This window comes from Haliotis asinina, chromosome 2, assembly GCF_037392515.1.
Source record: "Haliotis asinina isolate JCU_RB_2024 chromosome 2, JCU_Hal_asi_v2, whole genome shotgun sequence".
Lineage (NCBI taxonomy): Eukaryota > Metazoa > Mollusca > Gastropoda > Lepetellida > Haliotidae > Haliotis > Haliotis asinina.
In genome coordinates, this window is record NC_090281.1 from 14,710,970 (window position 1) to 14,722,021 (window position 11,052).

The 11,052-nt window shown below is 42.1% G+C and overlaps 1 pseudogene; it reads right to left on the reverse strand.

Annotated features, from left to right (window-relative positions):
- Positions 1–753: 753 nt before the first annotated feature.
- On the reverse strand, positions 754–1,783 carry LOC137271594 (uncharacterized; annotated as a pseudogene).
- Positions 1,784–11,052: the final 9,269 nt, after the last annotated feature.

The window sequence follows — 11,052 nt, forward strand, 5'->3', positions numbered from 1 at the left end:
AACTTCTTTAACTTCCCCAGTTAAACCTTCGATACCCTTTGCAATGGCAAATGGATTCAGCTGTAGAGGATTGCCATCAGTGGAACACATGACTAGAAATCTAGACCAGTGATCAGAGTTCATTTTTTGTGTTGAAAGATCATCTTCGGAAGAGAGTGAATCTTCTGGTTCATGAGTACTTTTTTTGTAAGGGGGTGCCATGTTAGTAGTAATGTTTCATCCATCTGGCTCCCCACCCAACAAGGACGATGCCTTACATCTGTGGATCTCCAACAGATGGCAACAAGGATACCAGGTGGATATACTCAAATAGACACATATCTAAAAAAGACATATCCTACTAGATTGGCCCGTGAGCCACCGCCTTCTGGCATAGGACTCTAGGCAATGTAACTCTATGACACGTTAGAACATACAAAGTCAAAATGGTCAAAATTGTTCTAACCCTTTTTCAAATATAAATAATATCCATGCACAGGGCACGGCGTGACCACCCGGTTGATAGAATCAGGCCGATTCTACCACATTCTAGGTGAAGTAAGGGCCAAAGAGGTGTGTTGAGCAAAAGGAACACGGTTCATGCTCCTACTGCCCTCAACCACCAGACTACCGTCCTCCACCTGTCCTTGGGCTGACAGCTGCTAACTTTTCTGGTAATGGATTCGAAATCAGCATAGATTACAAACGGAACCCTCAGCTGCTTCTGTAGACTTTTAAACTTAATCCACTTCTCATCTTCACTGTCTGGTAATCTTACTTTCTGCAGACCATGGGAATAAGAATAAAGTTTATGATTATCAAGTAAATTTTGTCTACTGAAGCCATGAAGTGTTTACAATAGAATATTCTTCCGTTATGTTTTGTCCTATCTCCCATCAAGCGACTGAAATTCCTTATCAAGCAATAGTGTCTCTTTTACCCTGCCCTTAGCAATAGTAAATCTAGTTCTTTTGAAAAGTTACACTTGCTAACATGGAGAGGGAAAACCCCATCATCATCACCCTCATAGCCAAAAACATTTACTGAAATGCCATTTTGCTCTTCAAATTTGTGAATTTGTGAAAGTGGCAAGGGCATGTCAGTTCCCTCTAGATATTTGTTCACTCTGTTTGCATTTTGTCCCCGGTCAACAGGATGTAGGGCTGCTAACACTGACCACACAAAACATTAATTATCCTCGTTCTTAATATTCAACATTGCCTTCTTGTCCTTCAGATAATTGGGAAGGGGAATGTAACTGCTGGCTGCTAAGGGAGTATACTCGGTCATGTTCACTTCAAAATGTACAATGTGATCAAATATCCACCCACTACCTTCTGCCTGAAATTCCTGAGTAGCGGTGTACAGTGTTTGATAGGCCCCTGCAATCTGTTCCTCTATTTCTGAGAGATTTGTGAGGATAAAATTTGTGCTTCTCATCACCGGTTCTTGATTCAAGATTTGTTTTCTCGTCTGCGAGAAATTGCAGTATGTCCACGGTGCTCCCTTCACTGGGAGTGAGAGTTGTTGAAGAGACCGACCCCTCGAGAGCCTCCACCCGTCCGCCGCCGACCTGATTTCTTTTCCTCTCATTAAAACGCTGTCGCCTTCTGGCATAACTGTCACACTGGTCTATTTTCTGAGAATAGAACCTATCAGGCATGGGTCGATGACAGTGATAACACTCCCTGCCTTTTTGTGAGCACCCCTCACAAAATGCCTTATTAGGTAAAAGGCACTTGTAGTGTCCACACCCAAATAACAAAACGATGCTGTACTTCATTCGATATGGCGAGATTTTCATCCGGTTCTGTGACAGCAGTTTGAAATACTAAACAATTTCTTTTCCTCGTGACGTCATGGCGACCGGTTGGATCGACCAATCAGATTCACGTCCCTTCCGTCCCTTCCTAATCAACCAATCAGAAGCTCGTATTTTTTATGCAGAACTCTCCTTTCCTATTCATGTGTTCAGAATGGGCGATTCCCGTCACGATCAACAGCCAAAGATTGGGATTGTTCGATTTAGATTTAGACAGGGGCTATTTCTAACAAGTTTTAACAAGCGACTGTAGTTTGAAAATGCGTTTTATGCACTTCAGTATCTAAGTTTGATTCTAATGGACGTCTACCAGTCTAAAACATACAAAATGTTCCTTGCATATTTTGTTTCCTTAAGTTTCTAGTGCTTCTGAAATGTAACAGCCAAGACCAGTGAAACCGAAACTGTCTCAATATATGAACAGACACGGTGGTGTTCGCAATATGGCCTTTATTTATACTCATGTAGAAAAAACCCTGAAACAAATAAAACATCCTTTAAGTACAACGTAAGTATATGCTGATAGATAATATCAGTCATTAATACAATCTGTGTATATATATAACCATTTACAGAATATCATCATTGCTGAGCCATTTCATACACATTGCCTCAATACTTAATTGATAGCAGATTCCATATACTAGTATACTTTAATTCATACATAGAACACAAATATCTATGTACACATCACATCACATGGAGAAACAAACTAATATCGTACATTGAATATATCAAGTAATCATTACATAATGCGTTAAATACACTGAACCCACCAAGTATGTGGACCTGGGTCTGTTGACTGAAAGACACTACAGCTGCACGAGCAATACAGCTACATCTGCACAAATAAATGAAACATATATACACACTGTGCAGACTAATCGAATGGCAGCAACAACAATGCAAACAAGTACGTTTAGGAATTGTTGATCAATGGGAAACACTTAAAATATATTTATTGGTAAAACCCTGCTTCATTCTTACATGCATTCGTTCATTTACACATTATACATTCGTACATTTACACATAACGTACACATTCACTCATCACGCATTTACACATCGTACATGTATATCACTTACCGAATTATTTACCATTTGTAAATAATTAAACTCATGGTTTATTGCAATCTGCAAAACAACTAATTATCACAAACTACTCAATACCTACAATATGACAAAGCAGCCAAATTATCAAAGCATATATACACTGTACGCATGACATGAATATGTACAACCATAAAATGTATTGAAAGAGACTAACCTCTGGAAGTGATCCCGACAGCTTTGTGACCAGTAGAAATGTTAAAACTCAACTGCTAATAGACAACAAACTTTAAACAGGGGACAGCTAGTAAGCTGACAAAGTTTATGACAAAGGGACGCTAAGTGGCGCGCTTGGGCTGGCTATTGTGTGGCAGTGCTCAGTGTAATTGTAAGCTGAGAGAAAGGGGTTAGAGAAACTGGAGCGTGAAGTATATAGTGTTTAAAAATATGCTAAACTGAATATCTAATTCAGTTAAAACTAAAGAATAAAAACGCAGAATATTTACAAATATTTCATCCTGTCACATACTTCCCTCCCTTGAATAATGACGTCCTCGTCATTCCGGTTCTTCATCAACAAGGGAAAGCAATGCCTTGGAGATACTGGTGCTGATGTGCCCCAGAATGCCTGTCGCTGCCAGCTGTTCCAATCGTCGACTCTTCTGTTGCCAATCCGGGTCAGAAGTCTGGCACATTACGTAATCTCCCGAGGTCTGCCAAGCAGGCTTCCTGGTTAGTCTGCCAGTTCTTCTCGGTGCAGGTATCGGTTGAGGATGAGTATCGGGAGGTGCAGGATGGGGTAGATCATCTCTGACTGAGTCTTCTGGCTCCACTTCCGTGTTCTGTGATGGTTGCTCCTTTGCAGGATCTACTTCTGAGCTGTTTTCGTCATCAGATACGTGGTCGTCACCACCAGAAGCATCACCTGCTACTTCAAGAGACTGTAGATCGTCACCTGTTGTCTCTGAAGTAGCCACACTCTCTTCCACAGTGTCCTCACTGATGATAGTAACATCCTCAGCAACTGTGGGAAAAAAGAATGGAGCATCATACTCAGACTCTTTATCCTCATGATTGTCATCTTCTACAGTCTTGTTCAGTGTCTTTCTTGGTCTAGGAGTTGGCTTCGTGGCTCTTGGTATGCTGTTGTTCTCCGTGATCGCTGGTACTGATCCAATGGGCAGGAGGTGGTTTCTATGCAGCGTCCTCTTCCTCCCCTCACCAGATTCTCTTTGCACAACAAACACAGGGATATCCTGGTTTGGCTGCAAGAGAACAACATAAGGATCTTCCTCCCATCGATCAGCCAACTTGTGTTTACCATCAAAGGCTAATGTCTTTACCAGAACTCGATCACCTGTTTGGACTGTGGCTCCTCTCGTCTTCAAGTCATAGCTGGCCTTCTGCTTGTCTTGGGCTCTCCTTGATGCCTTGGATGCCAGAGTGTATGCTTCCTGAAGCTTCTTCTTAAGAGACTCTGAATAAGCTGTAAGAGACTGGTGACTCTTGTTGGTCTCTATCCCAAACGCAAGGTCTATAGGAAGACGAGGTTCACGACCAAACATAAGGAAGAATGGAGACTGATTTGTTGACTCATGCCGGATGCTGTTATAGGCGTGGACAAGCGGAGCTACATAGGTCTTCCAGTCTGCTTTCTTGTCTGGTTGGAGAGTTCCCAACATGTTAAGCAGAGTCCGGTTGAAGCGTTCAACCATACCGTTACCCATGGGATGATAAGATGTAGTTCGGCTTTTCTCCATTCCCAAGAGATTGCACAATTCCTTCATAAGTTGGCTCTCAAAGTTTGCTCCTTGATCACTATGGATACGCTTTGGGATCCCATAATGCATTATGTAGTTCTTAAACAAGGCTTCTGCTGTAGTTTTGGCAGTTTGATTCCTAGTTGGGATAGCTTGTGCATATCTCGTAAAGTGGTCTGTGATAACGAGAATATTCTGGTGGCCTCCCTTTGACGGTTCCAAAGTTAAAAAGTCAAGACAGACAAGCTCTAAAGGTTGGGTGGTGGTGATGTTGACTAGAGGAGCACGTGCATTGGTGGGAGACTTCCTTCTTAAACATCTGTCACATCTCCGGATCCAGTCTTCTACGTCTTTGGCCATGCCTGGCCAGAAGAAACGATCTCTGACAAGCGACAGGGTTCTCTCTCTTCCAGGGTGTCCTACATCATTATGAAGTCCTCTGAGCACATTTTCAACCATGGCTGATGGTAAAACACGCTGTTGTCGTTCTTGGCCGTTGACGTTAGTTTTCCTGCAAAGGATTCCATTTTGGAGAACTAGACTGTCAAAGTTCCTGTAGATAACAGTATTGGCTTGACAAGGGGGATAATCTTGTCGCTTTGGCTTTCTGTTAATCCTTATCAAGTTAATCCATGGCCTAAGAACGTCGTCTGCAGCCTGGGCCTTTCTCCAGTCTCTGTCTGTCATCACTTCAAGGTCCTTTCCGGGATGATCTTCTAGGCTTGATAGATCTGGCGTTGCTAAAAAGCAAAGACTGTGCACCAAAGGATGGTCCTGTGAAACGTTACACACAGCCTGTATTGATTCCGATGTTATCTGTTGTCTTTCAGCTTCTATTCCTGGTAGCCTGGAAAGACCATCAGCATCTGCATTATTGAGTCCTGGTCTGTAGACGATATCAAAGTTGTATGCTGATAAGGCTGCCAGCCAGCGATGACCTGTAGCATCCAACTTTGCAGAAGTAAGCACATAGGTCAGAGGGTTATTATCAGTATAAACACGGAAGGTGTTACCATACAGATAATCCTTGAACTTTTCCGTCACTGCCCATTTCAAAGCTAGAAACTCTAAACGGTGTGCTGAATAGTTGCTCTCTGCCTTGTTCAACCCACGGCTTGCATAACCGATGACTTTCTTCAATCCATTCTGTTCTTGGTACAAGACAGCCCCCAGTCCATGGCTACTGGCATCAGTGTGAACCTCAAAGGGCTTAGTATAATCTGCATATCCAAGGACTGGTGGTGTTAACAGGCATGTCTTGAGTGTCTTGAAAGCACTATCCTGTTGTGGTCCCCATTGCCATGGCTTGTCTGGTTTGTGGGCTTGACTGGTTTTCCTTCGTGCCTTGGTCTTTGTAGCTGGTATCAAAGCAGATAAAGGTTTGGAAATCTTAGCAAAATCTTTGACAAATTTCCTGTAGTAACCGGCAAACCCAAGAAACTTGCGCACTTCATCAGGGTTCACGGGTGTAGGCCAGTCCTTAATCCTCTGTATCTTGTCAGGATCTGCCTCAATTCCATCTTCAGACACAATGTGGCCAAGAAACTTAATCTTCTTCTTAAAGAAAGAACACTTGTCAGCGCTTAGCTTCATTCCCGTCTCTCTGGATCGTTTGAGGACTTGTTCAAGCCGTTCTAGGTGTTCTTCGTATGAGCTGGAGAAGATGATAATATCGTCCATATAGATAAGACATATTCTAAGGTGTAGTCCTTCAAAGCATTCATTCATGACTCGTTGATATGTTGCAGGGCTGTTGCAGAGACCAAATGGCATGCGATTATACTCAAAGAATCCCAAAGGACCTACAGTAAAAGCTGTTCTCTCCTTATGGGTTTCCTCAATTTCTACCTGATGATATCCCGATTTCATGTCCAGTGTGCTGAAATATCTTGATCCTGCTAGTGCATCGAACATCTCCTCTATTCGTGGTAGAGAGTATGAGTCCTTGATGGTCCGACGGTTCAACTGTCTGAAGTCCACACATAGGCGTAGTTTTCCATTCTTTCTCCTGACTAGAACCACATTAGATGACCATGGAGAGTACGAATGTCGGATAACTCCACATGTCAGCAATTGTTGTAGGTGTTCTTTGACTTCTTGATACATTGATGGTGCAATTCTTCTGTGTCTCTCCTTGAAAGGTCGCTCGTCCTCAAGGTCAATCCGGTGCTTAACATTCGGGACATGTCCTAAGTCTGTCTCACCATTGGAAAATACATCCAAATATTGTGAGATAACCTGCTTGCCAATTTCCAACTCTTTGGGTGTCACTGCTGCTTCCCTGAAGTCCATGAGATTCATTACATCTTGGCCTTCACCTTGGCTTTCACTATGGGGAAGATCTTCAACCTTGACGACTTGGAGTTCACACAAAACTGCACGGGGTGGAATGGCCACAGTCCTTGTTGTTACATTAGCAACGTGTACTTGTACCATAATCTTGTCGTCATAATGGTAGTTGATGACAGTTGGTGCTATATCGAGATCAGATGGTATCGTGGATCCAATAGTCGGATGTATCATTGCGCACGTATCCTTATAAACAAGAGGCTTGGTTATATATCCTGAAATAACTCTTTCAGTGTTGGGTAGTATTATCAGTTGTTCAGTCTCAGCGCTTCTAACCTTTCCGAGTGAGTAATCGTTTCTTGCCAGTTCCTTCTCCTGAAGCATCATGTTCCGGAAAGCCATGTACCAGGCTGTATGAATATCTGCCTGTTGGAGAAAACGAGTTCCATACTGTTGTTTGCATGTGTCCATGCAAGAGGACAAGATGTTAGTACCAAGTAACACAGGGACTGTTGAGTTATAGGATGTGTCTGGAACAATTAGTAGGATACATGGAAGTGGGGGTATGGCTCCTGTATCTCTCAATTCAACTTCAATGTGGCCATAATATGGGAGACGTTGTCCATCTGCACAATCAATCTGCAAGAATACATCCAAAGGTTTAATGGGAATATCCAATAGATGTTTTGTATAAAAGCTGTGGGAGACAGTTGACACAGTGGAGCCTGTATCAAAAAGAGCTGTGGCTTTAACTCCATTAATGAAAACTGTCCCCTCATTTGGTTGACCCACCAGCTTGGCAGCTTGCTGATTAGTGATGGGGCGCGTCTTCCTATAACCTATGGCCTGCCCCGTCCCATAGGTTTCTTCCTGTTTAAAGTGCGTCTGTGGTCAAGTATTACACGGCAACCATACTGTAGATGTCCCGGCTGGTTGCATCGGAAACAAATTGGCTCTCCAGTTACGGAATCCTTAGATGGTCGTTGATTCCTGGAGTCCTGGTACCGTGGTGGCAATCCTGGAGATGGTGACCAATACTGTTGAGACTGAGGCTGCTGATGTGCTGATGGTCCTATGGGTCCTGGGTTTCGGTTCATCCAAGGATCAGGGGAAACATACGATGGGTGACTCTGTTGCTTCTTCAGTTCCGCAACTTCACCAGACAACTGTCTGAGCATCCCTTTGATCTCCTTCATTTCAGTGTCCTGTGGGTTTACAGCGGCCATACTAGGAACTGAAATCTTCTTCTTAGCTCCAGCTCCTCTCTGTTGCAAGTCCACTTCAGCTCTCCGCAGTGCTCTGAGGAGGTCATCAAAAGTGCTTCCTTGATCATAGATGTGAGCTGTCTGATCTCTGAGTTCTGGCTTGGACCCTGACCACAACTGTGTACGGAGCATCTCATTCCTGGTTGACTGGGGAAGAGGGCCTTGTGTCTCTGCTTGAATGAGTAAATGCTCTAACCTGCATGCCCATGCCGTAACTTCCTCTGTGGTCTCTTGACGTGAGCTATAAAAATTAGCCAGAAGTGACTGACCCGTATCTACGCTACCAAAAGTAGAATCTAGCTTGGAAATAAGTTGTTTGATGTCAGCCTCAGGACCAAGACACATGGCAACCGTGGCTGCCCTACCACGCAGGGATTGCTGGACTATGTTTGCAACAGTTTGTGATGAAAAAGACTTGTTTTGAATCAAACACTCGACTTGGTACTTCCAAACATCAAAAGATGTTTCGCCCTTCTTGTCACCAGAAAAAGATGGGACTTTTGCCGCCTGAGCTAATGTAACAGGTGCTTGAGCGCCTGAACTATTTGAATTAGACGGAGTACCAGAGTTAGAAGGCAGGGTGGATTCACCATCCTCGACCTTCACCTTGGTCTGAGTGTATGCTCGCATCCACTTCACCAAGTCCTCTGCATTATCAACAGTAGGCCAGGTACCAAGAGCCTGAAAGGATGATATTAGTTTCTCAAACTCTTCGGGTAGAGGTTTACTCATGATGGCGAAAGAAAAAAAAATGAAGACAAGTGATGTGGGAAAACAACGTTAATGTTGTGTAAATAACCGGAATCGGGATATGCCGATAAAAGCAGGTGGAAATATGAAAATGTACGTGTACACTCAGGATGTACTGAACAACAAGCGCATGATACAAATGAGAGCGTACACCTGGGGTAATGACATCGAAAGATGGGCGAGACACCTGGAATATAATGGCCGAATAACTAAACCATTAACAAGCTGTTAATATTTCACACAAATCAAAGAGACCAAATATAAAGAACAGAGTTGACGGTTGTGCTTGAGTCTATATGCAATGTATATTTACGCGCGCAGGGCATGGAAACAGAAAGGAGGGAACACTATGGCAATGCCTTAAGAATAGACCCAGCAAACAAGGCAAATCCCTACTGACACAAGAAGGTACACGTAATGCAAGTAAATGAACGATATGGTATAATTTCACTTGCAAAAGACAATAATAATGCCACTACTGACCTTGGATCACAACACCAACCCTACATGATGAAACTTATCTGGTTAAATATTTAGTTGTTTATTTTTGCAAGGTTTTCAATGTGAAGTTTTGTATCTCACATCAATCATACACGCAAACCAACATCATATTCTCAGTCATTGTTCATTCACTCACAGGGCACCACACAGAAAAGGAATATGTAAATTTCTTTCTAGCAAAATACCATAAATGTGAGCGCTCACTGAAAGACACTACAATGTATATGAACCAGTTTATGCTCTGAGGCACGGCAAAATTATCAGCATATTATACCCAAGAAAGTTCAACTAGGGCCCGAATCTACAGTATTTGTACGTACAACATGTAGTGATATCAATTGACAAGGTTTACAACAAGGTAAACAGTATAGTTAAACCCGGGTGGTGTACCTTAAGGCTACATTACTATCAATAGTATGCATAAAGCAAAGTTAGGAAATACGATTGTACAGTCAAAGAACTGAGCACCGGCACGTTCTTTGGTTATGTGACGACTGGCAGTTCACATGAAGCACAGTATAAAGTGTCTTTCTGAATAACACACAAAGATGTCTCTCACGCCTTTAACAGCATCTTAGGTCTCCGAGAGTGACGTCATAACACTTGTAGTGAACGAGGGATGAATACGCAGATGATGGTGTCTTAGTAGGCCATGTTCCTCACTGGGGGCTCCATTGAAACCGAAACTGTCTCAATATATGAACAGACACGGTGGTGTTCGCAATATGGCCTTTATTTATACTCATGTAGAAAAAACCCTGAAACAAATAAAACATCCTTTAAGTACAACGTAAGTATATGCTGATAGATAATATCAGTCATTAATACAATCTGTGTATATATATAACCATTTACAGAATATCATCATTGCTGAGCCATTTCATACACATTGCCTCAATACTTAATTGATAGCAGATTCCATATACTAGTATACTTTAATTCATACATAGAACACAAATATCTATGTACACATCACATCACATGGAGAAACAAACTAATATCGTACATTGAATATATCAAGTAATCATTACATAATGCGTTAAATACACTGAACCCACCAAGTATGTGGACCTGGGTCTGTTGACTGAAAGACACTACAGCTGCACGAGCAATACAGCTACATCTGCACAAATAAATGAAACATATATACACACTGTGCAGACTAATCGAATGGCAGCAACAACAATGCAAACAAGTACGTTTAGGAATTGTTGATCAATGGGAAACACTTAAAATATATTTATTGGTAAAACCCTGCTTCATTCTTACATGCATTCGTTCATTTACACATTATACATTCGTACATTTACACATAACGTACACATTCACTCATCACGCATTTACACATCGTACATGTATATCACTTACCGAATTATTTACCATTTGTAAATAATTAAACTCATGGTTTATTGCAATCTGCAAAACAACTAATTATCACAAACTACTCAATACCTACAATATGACAAAGCAGCCAAATTATCAAAGCATATATACACTGTACGCATGACATGAATATGTACAACCATAAAATGTATTGAAAGAGACTAACCTCTGGAAGTGATCCCGACAGCTTTGTGACCAGTAGAAATGTTAAAACTCAACTGCTAATAGACAACAAACTTTAAACAGGGGACAG